Genomic DNA, 22,057 nt, shown 5'->3' with positions numbered 1-22,057 from the left:
GAAGATATTATGTATGCTAAGTGAAATAAGCAAGGCACCAAAGAACAAAAATTGTATGATCCCACTTAAATATGAGGCACCTAGACCAGAGAAAACCATAATGCAAAAAGACACATGCACCCCAATGTTCATTGCAGCACTACTTACAATAGCCAGGTCATGGAAGCAACCTAAATGCCCATCGACAGACGAATGGATAAAGAAGATGTGGCACATATATACAATGGAATATGACTCAGCCATAAAAAGGAACGAAATTGGGTCATTTGTAGAGACACGGATGGACCTAGAGACTGTCATACAGAGTGAAGTAAGTCAGAAAGGGAAAAACAAATATCGTATATTAACGTATATATGTGGAATCTAGAAAAATGGTACAGATGAACCGGTTTGCAAGGCAGAAATAGAGACACAGATGTAGAGGACAAACGTATGGACACCAAGGGGGGAAAGGGGGGTGCGGGGGGTGGTGGTGGGATGAATTGGGAGATTGGGATTGACACGTATACACCGATATGTATAAAATTGGTAACTAATAAGAACCTGCTGTATTAAAAAAATAAAATTAAATTAAATTAAAAAAAAAAAAAAGAGGCACCTAGAGCAGTCAAATTCATAGCGACAGGAAGTAGAACGGTGGTTGCCAGGAGCTGGGGGAAGTGGAGGATGGGGAGTCGCTGTTTAATGGGTATGGAGTTTCAGTTCCACAAGATGAAAACGTTCTGGAGAACTTTGGGTGATAACGATGCATCAGTGTAGGTACAGGGATTGTAACAAATGTACTACCCTGGTGCAGGATGTTGATAGTAGGGCAGGTTGTGTAGACAGGGGTATACGGGAACTCTGCACTTCCCGCTCAATTTTGCTGTGAACTTAAAACTGCTCCAAAAAATAAAGTTTAGTAATTTTTAAAAAAAGTTCTGGAGATGGATGGTGGCGATGGTTGCATAACAATGCGAGTGTACTTTAGCACTGCTGAACTGTATACTTAAAAATGGTTAAGATGGTAAGTTTTATGTTATGTGTATTTTACCACAACTAAAAATAAAAATAAAGTAAAAAACAAAAGGCCAAAGGAGAGATGGGCTAGAAAGGGATTGTAATTTAGGAACCTTAGAACACTGTACATTTTTAAATGTCATAAGTAGATGTTACAGTGTTTCTAAAATATATTTTAAAGTCTATCTTATATGAACAAGAAAAAATTTTTAATTTCGGTAAATAAAAATATACAGAATAGATGCTTATCAGGCAAAGACAAGAAGAACATGTGGTAGGCAGAGGAAAGGAAGCAGAGGGAATAAACATTTTAGGGCCTTTGCTCTGCAGGGAACATCACTGGGGGCCTGGAGGAAAGCAGAGAAGGAGGGAGGCGTGAAACAGAGGGAACTCAGCCTTCACCCGGGATCCAGGTGAATCACCATGACTGTGCTGATGTCATCTGGTGAGGAAAGTGGTCAGTTTTTAGGTTGGAAAATTGCGGGGTACGGAGATATGAGAAAAGCTTTTGTTCCTTCCACCCCTCAGAAATCTTTTATCACCTCTCATCCTCCAAACCGTCAAGTGGGAGCAGGAGAGGAAGAAAGAGTTAGAAAAAAAGGCAGAAATATTAGCGGCAGGGTTGACATTTGTTTTTCACTTTGAGCAGAAGGGAAATCTGTAAGTGCTGATGAGGTCCAACCCTAAAGGAATATGGCATGCAGGAGAAGTGCGGAGACAAGCCAATAGGACCGATGTGTCCAATGAGAGCAGTCCCTTCAGAGTCAGCTCCGTGCGGAAGGCAACCAACCACCTTATGTCCGTGGAGAACTCTGATGGCAAACATTTCAAAAGAGTGGACCGGAATTTCCTTTAATACCTTCACTGTTGGCCAATCTTTGTCCTTTCTGGGGGTGGACTGAATTTTTGGAAACAGACACAAGTTATTCACAACCAACTGATGCGAATTAAGAAAACCAAGCTGATTTCCCCCTTGTGGATCATATGCTGATTCTTACATCAATTTGAACAGAAGAAATCTAAAGCATGTTCTAAGCCAGGCACCCACGTGGTGCTTCCTGCGGTGATTTGGGAGGGTAACATTCACTTAGGGGTGTGAGCTGGAGACAAAGTTTCACACAGCTTTATCCTATCATCACGTTTTGCAGCGTTCACAAATCCCAGATAATTCTGGTCTCACGGTTTTAAACACCCTCAAATAAACGCTATGAAGATCTATGGAAGATCAACAATAATTGCGTGGCTGCTTCTTGTATCTGCAGATGTTGCCATTGCTGACAGTGGTTGCCATGTAGACCTAGCTTTGAAAAAGGCTCTGAGACCAAAGTTCTCTTCAACTCGTGCCAAGACCAGCTGCTCTTTAGTTTAAGAACAGAGTGTAGATGCCACTAAGCCTGGCACTGAAATGACCCCGTAAGTCAGACTCAGGCACCTCTTACTGCATGTACTTCCAACTACCCCCGGCTCCCCAGGGCTGATGCCCAAAGACCAGAGCCAATCACAGAATCATCCTTTCCCCAAAGGTCCATATTTATCAGATGTACAACACTCCATGCGTTTCACGGGATGGGTATAAAATTCCATTTAGAGCATTTTCCTATTTTTTCAGGTAACTATTTCTGCTTTATCTTCTTTTGAGCCTTTCCGGGGCTGTACTTTTGTTTTAATTTCAAGGAAATGGGCCAATTTTGAGCTGTATTAATCAGAAAATGAGGTCATTTAGACAAAGACAGTCATGAGCAGGAAAAGGACAAGTGCCCTTTTGTGGAGAGGGCGACACTCAACTCTCACCCTGAATAGCCACCTCACACTTTTCTACTGCCTCTTTCTTTGGCCAGAAGAAGCAGGCACCTAGAAGCAAGGAGGGAAGGGGAAAGAACGTGGAGGTGAAAAGAAAGCCCTTTCCTCTCTACTGCTAGAATCAAGCATTCTCCTCACTAAATTCTGGATGGATTAAAGAGAAATTCAGAAAAAAATATATAAGAAAAATAAATATGTTTTTCAAATTTCTATCTCAGCAAGACTCTTTAAGCTTTGATTGGATAGAATACTTAAAAAGACAACGAAATTTTTTCAATCTTTATTATTTATTTTAACTTAAGATATTGCATATTTACAATAGACAAAGAAAGAGGAGGGGAAAAACAAACCCAGTTAAATGTATTTTATTTTACTTTTGAGCTTCACCTTAAGTAGCACTTATTTTTGAGATACTGGGATGCCCGTAACAAATATAAATATATATTTTATATTATACATACAATATATAAAAATGTACATACAGTGAAATGCAGATATTAAATATACAATTCAATGAGTTTGGATATGCGTACACATCCATATAACCACTACTCTGACAAAATACACAACAATTTTATTACCCAGAAAGTTCCTGATACCCGCTTCCGGTTAATCTTCACCCCCCAGAGGAAACCACTATTCTGATTTCTAGCCCATAGATAAATTTGCCCATTCTTAAACTTTTTACAAATGGAATCATACCATATGTACTCTTAATGTGCCTGTCTTCTTTTACTATAATATTTTTGTGATTTATTCATGCTGTTGCATGTATCAGTACATTTTTTTTTTTTAATGGTCTTCTTTTTTCTTTCTTTTGGCTTCGTTAGGTCTTTGTTGCTGTGTGCGGGCTTTCTCTAGTTGTGGCGAGCGGGGGCTACTCTTCGTTGCGGTGCACGGGCTTCTCACTGTGGTGGCTTCTCTTGCTGCGGAGCATGGGCTCTAGGTGCGCAGGCTTCAGCAGTTGTGGTACGTGGGCTTCAGTAGTTGTGGCTCATGGGCTCTAGAGCGCAGGCTCAGTAGTTGTGGCACTCGGGCTTAGTTGCTCCGTGGCATGTGGGATCTTCCCGGACCAGGGCTCGAACCCATGTCCCCTGCACTGGCAGGCAGATTCTTAACCACTGTGCTACCAGGGAGGCCCAGTACATTACTTTTTATTGCTGAATATTCTATTGTATAAATATACAATAATTTGTTTATCCATTCTGTTGATAGATATTAGAGCTGTTGTCAATTTTTGACACATGAATAGAACTGCTATGAATATTCTCATTAGAAACTTTTTCTGGACATTATGTTTTATTTCTTGTGGATAAATACTTAGGAATGGAATAGAACAGCTGGGTCATAGTATGGACGGATGTGTAACAGTTTTTCATGATGACTGGACCGTTTAACACTCTCACCTGTATGAGAGTTCCAGCAGCTTGCTGTTCTCACCGCATTTGGCATTGTCAGGGGGAGAAATCGTATCTCATTGGGGTTTGAATTTGCATTTCCTTGGCAACTAATGATGTTGAGCATCTTTTCATGCCTTTTTAAACCATTTGTTTATCTTCTTTTGTCAGGTATCTGTTCAAGTCTTTTGCCCATTTTTAATTGGGTAGTCTGTCGTTTTGTTATTTATTTATAGGAGTTTTTTTATATATTCTGGATATGTCTTTTGTCAAATACATGTATTGCAAAAATTTTCCAACAATCTGACTTGTCCTTTTGTTTTTTGTTTTTTTATAAATTTATTTATTTTATTTATTTTTGGCTGCATTGGGTCTTCATTGCTGTGTGCAGGCTTTCTCTGGTTGCGGCGAGCGGGGGCTACTCTTCATCGCGGTGCACGGGCTTCTCATTGTGGTGGCTTCTCTTGTTGCGGAGCAGGGGCTCTAGGCACGCGGGCTTCAGTAGTTGTGGTGCACGGGCTTAGTGCTCCACAGCATGTGGGATCTTCCCAGAGCAGGGCTCGAACCCATGTCCCCTGCATTGGCAGGTGGATTCTTAACCACTGTGCCAACAGGGAAGCCCTGTCCTTTTGTTTCATTGATGGTGTCTTTTAGTAAGCAGAAAATTTCAACTTCAAAAAAGTCCAATTTATCAGTTTTTAATTTTATGTAGTGTGCTTTTTTTGTGTCTGCTCTGAGAAAACGTCCCCAATCCCAAGGTCATGAAAATAATGACCTAAATTTTTTCTAGAAGTTTTATAGTGTTAGCATTTACGTTTAGGTTTATGATGGGGACAAGGTTCATTTTTTCATATACATTTATCCAATAGTTCCAGCGCCATTTATTGAAAATACGTTCCTTTCCTTATTGAATTACCTTGGCAACTCTGTCAAAAATCAATTGATTATCTATGTGTGGACTCTATATATTCTGTTCCATTGATCTATTTGCCTTTATGCCAATACCATTCTGTCCTGACTACCACAGCAGTCTTGAAATCAGATTCTGTGGAGCCTTCAATTGTTCTCTTTCAAGATTGTTTAAACTATTATAGGTTCTTTACATTTCCATTAGAAAATTTTAATCAACTTGTCATTTCCCACCAAAAAGATTTTAATTTAATTGAGACTTTAACTGGCACATTGAATTTATGGATAGATTTGGAGAGAACTGACATCTTCTAATCTACAAACATGATATATTTCTCTATTGGTTTAGATTTTCTTAAATTTCCTCATGATTGTCATGTGGTTTTCATGGTAAAGTTCTGCATGTATTTTGATAAATCTTATCCTAATTTTTTTTGTTTGTGGATACTATTAAAAAGAGATTTTTTAATTTCCATTTTAAACTGCTTGCTGTGAGTGTATAGACATACACTTAACTTTTGTATATTGACCTAGTAATCTGTGACCTTACTAAACTCACTTATTAGTTCTAGTGGTTGTTTCATAGATGTCATATATGGTTATGTCAGATGTAAATAGTTTTTCTTCTTCCTTCCCAATCTTTACACCTTTTATTTATTTTTCTTTGCCTGATTGCAATCATTATGGCTCTAGTACAATGTTGAATAAAATTGAGACCATTCTTGCCTTTTTCCCAGTCTTAGGGAAAAACATTCAATATTTCATCATTAAGTATGTTAGCTATAGGTTTTTCATAGGTGGCCTTTATCAGAATGAAGAAATTCCCTTGTACCCCTAGTTTTCTGAGATTTTTATTATGAATGAGTGTTGCATTCTTTCAAATGCTTATTCTACATCTACTGAGATCATATGGTTTTTCTTTATTCTGTTGATACAATGAATTACTTTGATTGATTTCCAATATGAAACCAATCTTGCACTCATGGGATAAATCCCATTTGGACTTGATGTATTGCTCTTTTTACACATTGCTGGATTCAATTTGCTAATATTTTGTTAAAGATTTATGTATCCATATTCATGAGGGATATTGATCTGTAATTTTCTTTTCTTGTAGCATCTTTGTCATATTTTGGCTTCAAGATTATTTATTGCTGGTGTCACCAAACAAATTGGAAACTCTTCCTTCCTCCTTTGTGTTCTGAAAGGATTTGTGTAAGATTGGCATTATTATTTTTTCCTTAAATGTTTTATTGAATTTACCAATGAAACTATCTGGTTCTGGAGTTTTGTTTGTGGGAAGATTTTTAATTAGGAATTCAACATCTGTAATAGACAATATTTGTAAAAAGGGACCATTAAATTTTTGTATTTATTTTTGTGTCAGTTTTGATAATTTGGATTTTTCAAGAAATTTTCTCATTTCATCTAAGTTTTCAGATTTAGTGTCATTGAGTTATTTATAATATTCATCTATTATCTTTTTAACATCTGTAGAATCTGTGATGATACCCCTCTTTTATTGCTGATACTGGTAATTTATGTTTTCTTTATTTTTCTTCTTAATCAGTCTTACTGGGGTTTACCAATTTTATTAATCATTTTAGAAAACCAACTTTTGGAATTGTTAATTTACTCTATCACTTATTTTTTATTTTGTTGATTTCTGTTCTTATCATTATTTTTGCTGCTACTCACTTTGGGTTTAAATCACTCTTCTAGTTCTGGAAGTAAAACTTAGATCATTAATTTTAAATCTTTCTTCTTTTCTAACACTGTAAGCATTTAATGCTATAAATTTTACTCTAAGCACTGCCTAGCTGCAACCCTCAGTTTTTGATAGGTTGTATTTTTATTCGGTATGAAATATTTCCTAACTCTCCTTGTGATTTCTCCCTTGTCCTATGGGTACTGCTTAATATCCAGATATGTGGGACTTTTCTAGTTATATCATTATTGATTTCTCATTTATTCCTGTTGTCAAAAGAGAACATACTATGTAAGACTGAAATGTACTAAGACTTATTTTATGGTTCAGCATATGGTCTATTTTGATGAATATTCCATATGCACTTGAAAAGAATTGATGGCATTTGTGATAGACTGAACAATGGCCCCAAAGGTATCCAGGTCCTAATTCTTGGAAACTGAATGTTACCTTATATGATGTATTAGTCAGGTTCTCAAGAGAAACAGAATAGGATGTGTGTGTATAAATTTATAGAGAGAGAGAGAGAGAGATTTTAAAGAATTGGGCTCATGCAATCATGGAGGCTGGCAAATCCAAAATCTGCAGGGTAGTTGGCAGGCTGGAGACCCAGAAGAGAGTTGCAGTTTGAGTCCAAAGGCCATTTGCTGGCAGAATTCCCTTTTCTTCCAGGGAAGTCAGTCTTTTTCTATTAAGGCTTCAACTGATTGGATGAGGCTCATCCACATTATGGGGGGTAATTTGCTTCACTCAAAGTCTACTGATTCAAATGATAATCTCATCTTAAAAATGCCCTCACAGAAACATCTAGAATAATGCTTGACCAAATATCTGGGTACCGTGGCCTAGCTAAGTTGACACATAAAATTAACCACATATGGCAACAGAACCTTTGCAGATATGATTAAGTTAAGAATCCTGAGATGGGAAGATTATCCTGGATTATCCAGATGGGCCCTAAATGTGATCATGAGTGTACTTCTAAGGGAAGCAGAGGGAGATGTGATTACAGAGACAGAAGAGAAGGGGATGCAATGATGAAGCAGAGAGAAATCTGAAGATGTTATGCTGCTGGCATTGAAGATGGATAAAGGAGCCATGAGCCACAGAATGCAAGCTGGAATCTGCAGGAGAAACCCCACTAAAAGCTGCAAAAGGCAAGGAAATGGATTCTCCCCTAGAGCCTCTGGAGTGTGCACTGCCTTCTGACACCTTGGTTTTGGCCCTGTGAAACTAATTGCAGACTTCTGACCTTCAGAGGTAGAAGAGAGTGAATGTATGTTGTTTTGAGCCAACCGGCTTGTGGTAATTTGTTACAGGGGCCATATGAAACTAATACAGATTTTACTGCCTGGAAGCGGGGTCCTGCTGTAACAAATACCTGAAAACACAGAGTAGCTTTGCATTTGGGGAAAGGATAGACTCTGGAAGAATTTTGAGAAGCATGATAGAAAGAGCCTAGATTGCTGTGAGTAGACTGTTAGGGGAAATATGGTTGTTAAAGACTCTGTCAGTGGGCTTCCCTGGTGGCGCAGTGGTTAAGAATCTGCCTGCCAGTGCAGGGGACATGGGTTAGAGCCCTGGTCTCGGAAGATCCCACATGCCACGGAGCAACTAGGCCCGTGAGCCACAATTACTGAGTCTGCGCGTCTGGAGCCTGTGCTCTGCAACAAGAAAAGGCCGCGATAGTGAGAAGCCCGCGCACCGCGATGAAGAGTGGCCCCCACTTGCCACAACTAGAGAAAGCCCCCGCACAGAAACGAAGACCCAACACAGCCATAAATAAAAAAAAAAAAAAAGACTTACTGCCTGTTAAAAAAATAATAATAAAATAAAAATTGTTGATGATTAAAAAAAAAAAAAAAAGACTCTGTCAGTGATGGCTCAGATGGAAGTGAGGAGCACAGTAGAAAAGCCCACATAATCTTAGAGAATACCTAGATTGTCATAAACAGACTGTTGGCAAAAAATATGGATGTTAAAGGTGCTGCCGGTGAAGGTTCAGAGGAAATGAGGAACATGTGATCAGAAGGGAGGAGGATCCTTATTATACCATGGCAGAAAGCTTAGCTGAATTATGTCCTCCTGTTGTGAGGAAAGCAGAACTTGTGAGCAAGGCACTTGGATGTGTAGCTGAGGAGACTTCCAAGCAAAGTGCAGAGGATGCAGCCTGGTTTCTTCTTGCTGCTTATAGTAAAATTTGAGAGGTAACAGATAAATTGAGGGAAGAACTCTTAAGCACCAAGAATTGATGATTTGGGAAACTCTCGACCCATTCAGATTGCAAAAGATGCTAATTAGGAGAGTCACTGTCCAAAAAGCAGACTGTAGAGAGAAGGCCAAGGGTGTGGCTGGAGAGCCATTTGCTAGTGCTGAAGAGATGAGACATGTCACCATGGATCCCCCCAGCCATTTCAGCGGAAGCCAAGAATAGAGATGGGAGACTCCAGGGAAGCTCTGTGGAAGAACCTCTTGTTTCATGGTGTGATTAATGTCCTTGACATACACAAGGGTTTTGAGAATGTTATATCAGCAGAAACACTGCCAGCTCGAACTGAAAGAGAGAGGGTGAAATGAAACAAGGTTGTCACCAAAATTCTAGAGGCCGGTAACAGGCTGATAAAACTACTCTGCTGCAAACATGTGCTACCCTTCAAGAAAAATGAAGATGGGGAAGCAGGGGGCAGGGTAGGGGCGGAAGCCTCAAGCCACAGAGGATAACTCCTGGGTCTTGAGACCTAATGGAGTTTGGCCAGTTGGATTTCAAAATTGCTTGGGGCTGGTGACTCTTTCTTCCTTCCATTCTCTCCCTTTTGAAATGGGAATGTCTACAGCTGTTATCCTGTGCCTGTCCCACAGTTGTATTTTGGGAGCAGGTAACTTGTTTTCTAATTTTACAAGTCCACAGATGGAGAGGAATTTTGCTCCAGGATGGATCACACCCAGAGTCTCACCCATACCTGTTTTAGATGATATACGTGATGAGATTTTGAGCTGATGATATTTAGACAAGATTTGTGGCTTGAGATGATACTGTCATAGGTTGAGACTTAGGAGGATGCTAGGATGAGGTGACTATCTTTTCTCTGTTTTGATAGACGTGACTCTTTGAGGGCTGAGGGTTGGACTGTGGTTGACTAAAAAATGGTCTCCAAAGAGATTCAGGTTATAATCCCTGGAACTTGTGAATATTACCTTATATGGCTTTAAAGAAAACCTCAGTCCTCCTCTTTTTTGTCTCTCCTTTACTCTCACACTACTATCACACTCACAACACTTCTGACACCAGATGTGTGAGAGTTTTTCCCACACCAAGCAATTGTATGACACCAGATGAGTGTCCTACAATTCAACTCAATTCTGACACTATCTACCTGGAGACAGCATCAGATCCCATAAGACTGCCCGCCCCCCACCTTCCATCTCAGATGCCAATCAAAAGTCCACACTGTTACCTGTGCTTCTGACCAACCAGCTGTAAATTGGAGGTTCCCACAACGCTCCCCTTGGTTTTGATTAATTTGCCACAGTGACCCACAGAACTCAGGAAAACCGTTTACTTACTGCTTACCAGTTTATTATTAAAAATATGATAAAAGATACACACGAACATCAAGATGGAAGAGATGCATGGGGCAAGGTATATGGGAAGGGGCATGGAGCTCCCATGCCCTCTCGGGGCCCACCACTCTCCTAGCACGTCCATGTGTTCACCAACCTGGAAGCTCTCTAAACCCCAAACTACTGGGATTTTTATGGACGCTTCATCATGCAGGCATGATTGATCACTAACTCCACTTCCAGCTCCTCTCCCCTCTCTGGAGAATGAGGAGTGGATCTGAAAATTGATTTAAAAATTGATCATACCTACATGATGAAGCCACCATGAAAATCCTAATAGTGTGGGGCTCAGAGAGCTTCTAGGTTGGTGAACACATCCATGTGCCAGGAGGGTGAAGCTCCTCAACTCCATGGGGATAGAAACTCCCACGCTTGGGACTCTCCCAGCCTTTGCCTTATGTATCTCTTCATTTGGCTGTTCCTCTGTATCTTTATCATATCCTTTAATAAATGGTAAACATAAGTGTTGCCCTGAGTTCTGAGAGCTACTCTAGCAAGTAATTGAATCCAAGGGGGAGAAGGTCATGGGAATCACTGATCTGTTGTCACGTTGGACAGAAGTTGTGGGTAACCTGGGGACCAACTACTTGTGAGTGGCATCTGAAGTCTTGTGGGACTGAGCCCTTCACCTGTGGGATCAATGCCATCTCCAGGTAGATAGTGTTAGAATTGAGTTAAATTGTAGACACCCATCTGGTGTCGTGGAGAATTGCTTGGTGTGGGGAATAACCCCACACATCTGGTGTCAGAAGTGTTGTGAGTGTGGTAGTCATGTGAGAGCAGAGGAGAGACTCACAAGAGTGATGTGGGTTTTCTATACAAGGGCAAAAGGGGCTTTACATGTGTGACTAAGTTAAGGATCTTGAGATGAGAAGATTATCATGGGTTACCAAGGTGGGCCCTAAATGTAATCACAAGTGGTCCTTGTAAGAAGTAGGCACAGGGACATTTGACTACAGAGAAGAAGGAAATGTGAAGGAAAATGCTACATTTCTGGCTTTGCAGGTGGAGGAAGGGACTACAAACCAAGGATGCAGCTCTGGAAGCTGCAAAAGGCAAAGAAACAGAGCCTCCAAAGGCAGTGCTGCCCACTGGCACCTTGATTTGGGGCCAGAGAAACTGATTTCAGACATCTGACCTCCAGAACTGTGAGAGAGTTATTCTGTATTTTTAGCCATCAACTTTGTGGTAATTCGTTATAGCAGCCATAGGAAACTAATACAGTGTTGTTCCGATCTTTATCATTACTGTTGTGTGCGTGTGTGCGTGCGTGCGTGTATGTGTTTTGTCTCATTTTATCAATTCCTAAGAGAGGACGGTTAAGCTGTCTCCAACCATGATTGTGAATTTTTCAACTTCTCCCTTCAGTTCTCAGTTTTTGTTTCGTGAGCTTGGAACCTCTATTGTTAGATACATACATAATTAGAATGGTCGTATCTTCCTGATGAATTGTCTCTTTTATCATTATCACATGCCCTTCATCTCTGGTGATACAGTAATAAATACAGTTCAGGGGTCAGCCATGTCTTTGGGGGGAATTTACATGCAGATTTGGGAGGGGGCTCTCCCCTCTGTGGCTCCTTCTTTCCAGGATGGCCTCCCCCGATTTCTAGTTACTCTGCCAGCCTCAAACTCCATGCTCTGGTACCTAACTTTGTGTCTTAGGATACATTTGACTGTGTCTGTGACTGACTGTGGCTTCCTACTTGACTTTTAGTCACCCCAAGCTATTACAGATTGGTCAGTGCCTCCAGGGGAAAGTCACAGAAAAGAGGGATTTACATAGTGCACCTCCCTCCTCAAGAGTCAAATACCCTCCAGTTTCTGCCTGCTTTCTTTGCTTCCAGTGTCTTAAAATAATGTATTTTTAAAATATTTTGTCTAGAGTTTATAACTGTTGTCTGTAAGCGAATTAGACTAATATAAGCTACTCTGTCATTGTTGAAACCAGAAACCCCCTTAATTACAGTACAATTTTTAAGAACTTCTAGAGTCCAAAAAAAAATTTTTTTTTAATGCAAACAGCTACCTTGGGAAATGAGGAAGAAAGAAGTTAAGCAGCTGGCTTGGACCCACTCCTCTTCTGATTAGTGGGGGACATTCCCAGGGAAAGAAAGACCAATGACCTGGTCTAATCTCCTTGTAAATATACTGACAACTGGATATTTTCTAGGAGGAGAGTGCTTATAAACTAAATTCTTTCAGCATGATGTCTCTGGTTTAGAATTGTTTATCATAAACAGACCTAGACTCTGGATTTATGACTGGAAAAGGTAATATTATAGTTGTACAACTATTGGGTATAAAATAGAGATGACCTAAATTTAGATGACCTAAATGCCACTCCTCCCCCCCACCCCCACTGTGTGAGGTGCCCTGCAAACCTCATTAGAGACTTCATATATTATTCTGAGCCAGGGAGCACGTGTCCAAGCAGGAAGGACAGAACCGGGAACCACCGGGGATGTCTCAGACTTCCCCCTGCTTTGCAGGTGCCTCTTGATTATTATATTCATAAATTTGATACTGGCAAGTTCTCTGCCTCAGGTCAGTCCAGTTTCATCTGATCCTTTGTGTTAGCTCAGAAAATATTCATAGCAAATATTTGAATGGGGCCAATATCCTTATTACAAAAGCTCATATAAATTATTAAGAAAAGCATCGAGAAACCAAAAGATACATACACATGACTCAATAGGTAATTCACAAAAGAAAAAATGTAAACAAATATAGAAAAAGATTCATACTTCCTAGCAATCAATGTAATTTATAACAACATGGAGTTGTCCTTGTATTTTTTTAATCTTGAAAAATTAGCAAAGATGACACAAACAGATGGAGAGATAAAAGATGACACAAACAGATGGAGAGCTATACCATGTTCTTGGATTGGAAGAATCAACATTGTGAAAATGACTATACTACCCAAAGCAATCTACAGATTCAATGTAATCCCTATCAAATTACCAATGGCATTTTTTACAGAACTAGAACAAAAAAAAATCTTAAAATCTGTATGGAGACACAAAAGACCCCGAATAGCCAAAGCAATCTTGAGGGAAAAAAAGGAGCTGGAGGAATCAGACTCCCAGACTTCAGACTATACTACAAAGCTACAGTAGTCAAGACAATATGGTACTGGCACAAAAACAGAAATATAGATCAATGGAACAGGATAGAAAACCCAGAGATAAACCCACGCACCTATGGTCAACTAATCTATGACAAAGGAGGCAAGAATATACAATGGAGAAAAGACAGTCTCTTCAATAAGTGATGCTGGGAAAACTGGGCAGCTACTTGTAAAAGAATGAAATTAGAACACTCCCTAACACCATACACAAAAATAAACTCAAAATGGATTAAAGACCTAAATGTAAGACCAGACACTATAAAACTCTTAGAGGAAAACACAGGAAGAACACTCTTTGACATAAATCACAGCAAGATCCTTTTTGACCCACATACTAGAGAAATGGAAATAAAAACAAAAATAAACAAATGGGACCTAATGAAACTTAAAAGCTTTTGCACAGCAAAGGAAACTCTAAACAAAACAAAAAGACAACCCTCAGAATGGGAGAAAATATTTGCAAATGAATCAGCGGACAAAGGATTAATCGCCAAAATATATAAACAGTTCATGCAGCTCAATATTAACAAAAAAACACCCAATCAAAAAATAGGCAGAAGGAGGAGCTTCAAGATGGCAGAAGAGTAAGAGGTGGAGATCATCTTCCTCCCCACAAATACATCAGAAATACATCTACATGTGGAACAACTCCTACAGAACACTTACTGAATGCTGGCAGAAGACCTCAGACCTCCCAAAAGGCAAGAAACTCCCCACGTAACTGCGTAGGGCAAAAGAAAAAAGAAAAAACAGAGACAAAATAATAGGGACGGGACCTGCACCAGTGGGAGGGAGCTGTGAAGGAGGAAAGGTTTCCACACACTAGGAAGCCCCTTCACGGGCAGAGACTGCGGGTGGGAGAGCGGGGAAGCTTCGGAGCCACGGAGGAGAGTGCAGCAACAGGGGTGCGGAGGGCAAAGCGGAGAGATTCTCGCACAGAGGATCAGTGCTGACCAGCACTCACCAGCCTGAGAGGCTTGTCTGCTCACCTGCTGGGGCGGGCGGGGGCTGGGAGCTGAGGCTCCGGCTTTGGAGGTCAGACCCCAGGGAGAGGACTGGGGTTGGCTGCGTGAACACAGCCTGAAGGGGGCTAGTGCGCCACGGCTAGCTGGGAGGGAGTCCAGGAAAAGGTCTGGAACTGTTGAAGGGGAAAGAGACTTTTTCTTGCCTCTTTGTTTCCTGGTGCGTGAGGAGAGGGGATTAAAAGCGCCACTTAAAGGAGCTCCAGAGACGGGCGCGAGCCGCGGCTATCAGCGCGGACCCCAGAGACGGGCATGAGACGCTAAGGCTGCTGCTGCTGCCACCAAGAAGCCTGTGTGCGAGTACAGGTCACTATCCACACCTCCCCTCCCAGGAGCCTGTGCAGCCCGCCACTGCCAGGGTCCCGTGATCCAGGGACAACTTCCCTGGGAGAACACACGGCGCGTCTCAGGCTGGTGCAATGTTACGCGGGCCTCTGTTGCGCAGGCTCGCCCCGCACTCCGTACCCCTCCCTCCCCCCGGCCTGAGTGAGCCAGAGCCCCGGAATCAGCTGCTCCTTTAACCCCGTCCTGTCTGAGAGAAGAACAGACGCCCTCAGGTGACCTACATGCAGAGGCGGGTCCAAATCCAAAGCTGAACCCCGGGAGCTGTACGAACAAAGAAGAGAAAGGGAAATTTCTCCCAGCAGCCTCAGGAGCAGCGGATTAAATCTCCACAGTCAACTTGATGTACCCTGCATCTGTGGAACACCTGAATAGACAACGAATCATCCCAAATTGAGGAGGTGGACTTTGGGAGCAACGATATATAAATTTTTTTCCCTTCTTCTCTTTTTGTGAGTGTGTCTTCTGTGTGTGTCTTCTGTGAGTGCTTCTGTGTGTGATTTTGTCTGTATAGCTTTGCTTTTACCATTTGTCCTAGGGTTCTGTCTGTCCATTTTGTTTTGTTTTGTTTTGTTTTGTTTTGAGTATAGTTTTCAGTGCTTGTTATCATTGGTGGATTTGTTTTTTGGTTTGGCTATTCTCTCCTTTCTTTCTTTCTTTTTTTAAAAATTAATTTAAAAATTTTTTAATAATTATTTTTTGTTTTCTATTTTAATAACTTGTTTAAAAAAGTCTTTTTCTTTCTTTCTTTCTTTTTTTCTCCCTTTTATTCTGAGCCGTGGGGATGACAGGCTCTTGGTGCTCCAGCCAGGCGTCAGGGCTGTGCCTTTGAGGTGGGAGAGCCAAGTTCAGGACACTGGTCCACAAGAGACCTCCCAGCTCCACGTAATACCAAACGGCAAAAATCTCTCAGAGATCTCCATCTCAACACCAAGACCCAGCTCCACTCAACGACCAGCAAGCTACAGTGCTGGACACCCTATGCCAAACAACTAGCAAGACAGGAACAAAACCCCACCCATTAGCAGAGAGGCTGCCTAAAATCATAATAAGGTCACAGACACCCCAAAACACACCACCAGACGTGGACCTGCCCACCAGAAAGACAAGATCCAGCCTCATCCACCAGAACACAGGCACTAGTCCCCTCCACCAGGAAGCCTACACAACCCACTGAACCAACCTTAGCCACTGGGGACAGACACCAAAAACAACGGGAACTACGAACCTGCAGCCTGTGAAAAGGAGACCCCAAATACAGTAAGTTAAGCAAAAGGAGAAGACAGAGAAACACACAGCAGATGAAGGAGCAAGGCAAAAACCCACCAGACCTAACAAATGAAGAAGAAATAGGCAGTCTTCCTGAAAAGGAATTCAGAGTAATGATAGTAAAGACGATCCAAAATCTTGGAAATAGAATACAGAAAATACAAGAAACGTTTAACAAGGACCTAGAAGAACTAAAGAGCAAACAAACAATGATGAACAACACAATAAATGAAGTTAAAAGTTCTCTAGAAGGAATCAGTAGCAGAATAACTGAGGCAGAAGAACGGATAAGTGACCCGCGAGATAAAACAGTGGAAATAACTACTGCAGAGCAGAATAAAGAAAAAAGAATGAAAAGAATTGAGGACAGTCTCAGAGACCTCTGGGACAACATTAAACACAACAACATTTGAATTATAGGGGTCCCAAGAAGAGAAAAAGAAAAGGTCTGAGAAAATATTTGAAGAGATTATACTTGAAAACTTCCCTAATATGGGAAAGGAAATAGTTAATCAAGTCCAGGAAGCACAAAGAGTCCCATATAGGATAAATCAAGGAGAAACACGCCAAGACACATATTAACCAAACTATCAAAAATTAAAAACAAAAAAAATATTAAAAGCAGCAAGGGAAAAACAACAAATAACACACAAGGGAATCTCCATAAGGTTAACAGCTGATCTTTCAGCAGAAATTCTGCAAGCCAGAAGGAGTGGCAGGACATATTTAAGGTGATGAAGGAGAAAAACCTACAAGCAAGATTACTCTATGCAGCAAGGATCTCATTCAGATTTGACGGAGAAATTAAAAGCTTTACAGACAAGCAAAAGCTAAGAGAATTCAGCACCACCAAACCAGCTTTACAGCAAATGCTAAAGGAACTTCTCTAGTCAGGAAACACAAGACAAGGAAAAGACTTATAATAACAAACCCAAAACAATTAAGAAAATGGTAATAGGAACATATATATCGAAAATTACCTTAAATGTAAATGGATGAAATGCTCCAAACAAAAGACGTAGACTGGCTGAATGGATAGAAAAACAAGACCCATATATATGCTGTCTACAAGAGACCCACTTCAGACCTAGAGACACATACAGACTGAAAGTGAGGGGATGGAAAAAGATATTCCATACAAATGGAAATCAAAAGAAAGCTGGAGTAGCAATTCTCATATCAGACAAAATAGACTTTAAAACAAAGACTATTACAAGAGACAAAGAAGGACACTACATAATGATCAAGGGCAATCCAAGAAGAAGAGATAAGAATTGTAAATATTTATGCACCCAACATAGGAGCACCTCAACACATAAGGCAAATACTAACAGCCATAAAAGGGGAAATAGACAGCAACACAATCATAGTAGGGGACTTTAACACCCCACTTTCACCAATGGACAGATCATCCAAAATGAAAATAAATAAGGAAACACAAGCTTTAAATGATACATTAAACAAGATGGACTTAATTGATATTTATAGGACATTCCATCAAAAACAACGGAATACACTTTCCTCTCAAGTGCTCATGGAACATTCTCCAGGATAGATCATATCTTGGGTCAGAAATCAAATCTTGGTAAATTTAAGAAAATTGAAATCATATCAAGTATCTTTTCTGACCACAACACTATGAGACTAGATATCAGTTACAGGAAAAAAATCTGTAAAAAATACAAACACATGGAGGCTAAACAATACACTACTTAATAACCAAGAGATCACTGAAAAAATCAAAGAGGAAATCAAAAAATACCTAGAAACAAATGACAATGAAAACACGACGACCCAAAACCTATGGCATGCAGCAAAAGCAGTTCTAAGAGGGAAGTCTATAGCAATACAATCCTACCTTAAGAAACAAGAAACACCTCAAATAAACAACCTAACCTTACACCTAAAGCAATTAGAGAAAGAAGAACAAAAAAACTCCAAAGTTAGCAGAAGGAAAGAAATCATAAAGATCAGATCAGAAATAAATGAAAAAGAAATGAAGGAAACGATAGTAAAGATCAATAAAGCTAAAAGCTGGTTCTTTGAGAAGATAAACAAAATTGATAAACCATTAGCCAGACTCATCAAGATAAAAAGGGAGAAGACTCAAATCAATAGAATTAGAAATGAAAAAGGGGAAGTAACCACTGACACTGCAGAAATACAAAGGATCATGAAAGATTACTACAAGCAACTCTATGCCAATAAAATGGACAACCTGGAAGAAATGGACACATTCTTAGAAACGCACAACCTTCCGAGACTGAACCAGGAAGAAATAGGAAATATGAACAGACCAATCACAAGCACTGAAATTGAAACTGTGATTAAAAATCTTCCAACAAACAAAAGCCCAGGACCAGATGGCTTCACAGGTGAATTCTATCAAACATTTAGAGAAGAGCTAACACCTATCCTTCTCAAACTCTTCCAAAAAATTGCAGAGGAAGGAACACTCCCAAACTCATTCTATGAGGCCACCATCACCCTGATACCAAAACCAGACAAAGACACTACAAAAAAAGAAAATTACAGACCAATATCACTGATGAATATAGATGCAAAAATCCTCAACAAAATACTGGCAAACAGAATCCAACAACACATTAAAAGGATCATACACCACAATCAAGTGGGATTTATCCCAGGGATGCAAGGATTCTTCAATATATGCCAATCAATCAATGTGACACACCATATTAACAAATTGAAGAAGAAAAACCATATGATCATCTCAATAGATGCAGAAAAAGCTTTTGACAAAATTCAACACCCATTTATGATAAAAACTCCAGAAAGTGGGCACAGAGGGAACCTACCTCAACATAATAAAGGCCATATATGACAAACCCACAGCAAACATCATTCTCAATGGTGAAAAAATGAAAGCATTTCCTCTAAGATCAGGAACGAGACAAGGATGTCCACTCTCACCACTATTATTCAACATAGTTCTGGAAGTCCTAGACACGGCAATCAGAGAAGAAAAAGAAATAAAAGGAATACAAATTGGAAAAGAAGAAGTAAAACTGTCACTGTTTGCAGATGACATGATACTATACATAGAGAATCCTAAAACTGCCACCAGAAAACTGCTAGAGCTAATTAATGAATTTGAAAAAGTTGAAGGATACAAAATTAATGCACAGAAATCTCTTGCATTCCTATACACTAATGATGAAAAATCTGAAAGAGAAATTATGGAAACACTCCCATTTACCATTGCAACAAAGAGAATAAAATACCTAGGAATAAACCTACCTAGGGAGACAAAAGACCTGTATGCAGAAAACTATAAGACACTGATGAAAGAAATTAAAGATGATACCAACAGATGGAGAGATATACCATGTTCTTGGATTGGAAGAATCAACATTGTGAAAATGACTATGCTACCCAAAGCAATCTACAGATTCAATGCAATCCCTATCAAATTACCAATGGCATTTTTTACGGAACTAGAACAAATCATCTTAAAATTTGTATGGAGACACAAAAGACCCCGAATAGCCAAAGCACTCTTGAGGGAAAAAAACAGAGCTGGAGGAATCAGACTCCCTGACTTCAGACTATACTACAAAGCTACAGTAATCAAGACAATATGATACTGGCACAAAAACAGAAACATAGATCAATGGAACAAGATAGAAAGCCCAGAGATAAACCCACGCACCTATGGTCAACTAATCTATGACAAAGGAGGCAAAGATATACAATGGAGAAAAGACAGTCTCTTCAATAAGTGGTGCTGGGAAAACTGGACAGCTACATGTAAAAGAATGAAATTAGAATACTCCCTAACACCATACACAAAAATAAACTCAAAATGGATTCGAGACCTAAATGTAAGACTGGACACTATAAAACTCTTAGAGGAAAACATAAGAAGACCACTCTTTGACATAAATCACAGCAAGATGTTTTTTGACCCACCTCCTAGAGTAATGGAAATAAAACCAAAACTAAACAAATGGGACCTGATGAAACTTCAAAGCTTTTGCACAGCAAAGGAAACCATAAACAAGACGAAAAGACAACCCTCAGAATGGGAGAAAATATTTGCAAATGAATCAACGGACAAAGGATTAATCTCCAAAATATATAAACAGCTCATTCAGCTCAATATTAAAGAAACAAACACCCCAATCCAAACATGGGCAGAAGACCTAAATAGACATTTCTCCAAAGAAGACATGCAGACGGCCAAGAAGCACATGAAAAGATGCTCAACATCACTAATTATTAGAGAAATGCAAATCAAAACTACAATGAGGTATCACCTCACACGGGTTAGAATGGGCATCATCAGAAAATCTACAAACAACAAATGCTGGAGAGGGTGTGGAGAAAAGGGAACCCTCTTGCACTGTTGGTGGGAATGTAAATTGATACAGCCACTATGGAGAACAGTACGGAGGTTCCTTAAAAAACTAAAAATAGAATTACCATATGACCCAGCAATCCCACTACTGGGCATATACCCAGAGAAAATCGTAATTCAAAAAGACACATGCACCCGAATGTTCATTGCAGCACTATTTACAATAGCCAGGTCATGGAAGCAACCTAAATGCCCATCAACAGACGAATGGATAAAGAAGAGGTGGTACATATATACAATGGAATATCACTCAGCCATAAAAAGGAACGAAATTGAGTCATTTGTTGAGACGTGGATGGATCTAGAGACTGTCATACAGAGTGAAGTAAGTCAGAAAGAGAAAAACAAATATCGTATATTAACGCATGTATGTGGAACCTAGAAAAATGGTACAGATGAACCGGGTTGCAGGGCAGAAGTTGAGACACAGATGTAGAGAACAAACGTATGGACACCAAGGGGGGAAAATTGCGGTGGGGTGGGGATGGTGGTGTGCTGAATTGGGCGATTGGGGTTGACATGTATAAAGTGATGTGTATAAAATTGATGACTGATTAAAAAAATTAAAAAATAGAAAAATAAAAAAAAAAAGGAATGAAGTGCTGATACATGCCACAATGTGGATGAACCTTGAAAACATTTATGCTAAGTGAAAGAAGCCAGAGACAAAAGGTCACATATTGTTATGATTCCATTTATATGAAATATCCAAAAGAGGTAAATAGGTCGCCAGGGACTGAGGGGAGAAAGAGATGTGAAGAAACTGTTTAAATGGGTAGGAGATTTTATTTTGGAGTGATGGAAATGTTTCAGAATTAGATAGAGGTGGCTGGGATTGTACCATACCGTGAAGTACTAAATGCCATTGAACTGCACACTTTAAAATGGTTATGTTGTGTGAATTTCACCTTTTTAAAGTGAAGCCACTCAGAAATATCAGATTATTGACAAATCACCCCTTGGACTCCAAATCCTGGAAACAACGTTCCAGGTCAATTCTCAGGTCATGGGTAGCAATTTCATCCCTGTTCAATTTTATCCCTGTTCAATTTTACCTGGTAGTTTTGAAGCTCTAGAATACAGACCAGGAAAACTCTCAAGATGTTAGCTCACCCCAGGCCACTAGTGCTCCCTTATTGTGAGTAAATCCCGGGGGTGGGGTGGGGGGGTTGGAATGCGGGGACCTAAAACTACAAGACAGGAGACTGTCCACGAAGCAAATGCGCTACCGCCCTATGGTGCTGCTGCCAAGGCCTTCTTACATTACAGGCCCAGCCTCCACTCACTCTAAGGTCAGTGCTCAGTCCAACGTCAGGTCCATTCCGGGGTCCCTGCGGCGCAGACGGGTAGGTCCGGCCCCTCTCGCGCCCCTTGCCTTTCCAGGGCCGCGCCTCCGGTCGGGGCCCCGACGTGGACCCGGGAGCGTAGCGTCGCCGACGGGGCGGGGGCGGGGCGGGGCCGGGGCCGGGGCCGGGG

General features: G+C 40.4%; 1 long non-coding RNA gene across 1 annotated transcript in view; it reads right to left on the bottom strand.

Moving 5' to 3' along the window:
- The window catches only part of LOC137761592 (uncharacterized), a 32,615-nt gene extending 10,631 nt beyond the window's left edge, over positions 1-21,984 (bottom strand). Inside the window, exon 1 of the long non-coding RNA XR_011073430.1 lies at positions 21,868-21,984. This is a non-coding gene — a long non-coding RNA (uncharacterized lncRNA). The remainder of the gene's footprint in view (positions 1-21,867) is intronic.
- Positions 21,985-22,057: the final 73 nt, after the last annotated feature.

This window comes from Eschrichtius robustus, chromosome 3, assembly GCF_028021215.1.
Source record: "Eschrichtius robustus isolate mEscRob2 chromosome 3, mEscRob2.pri, whole genome shotgun sequence".
In the NCBI taxonomy this organism is placed as follows: Eukaryota; Metazoa; Chordata; class Mammalia; order Artiodactyla; family Eschrichtiidae; genus Eschrichtius; species Eschrichtius robustus.
Note: the sequence above shows the minus strand (reverse complement) of the source record. Positions and strands in the feature narration are given on the sequence as shown.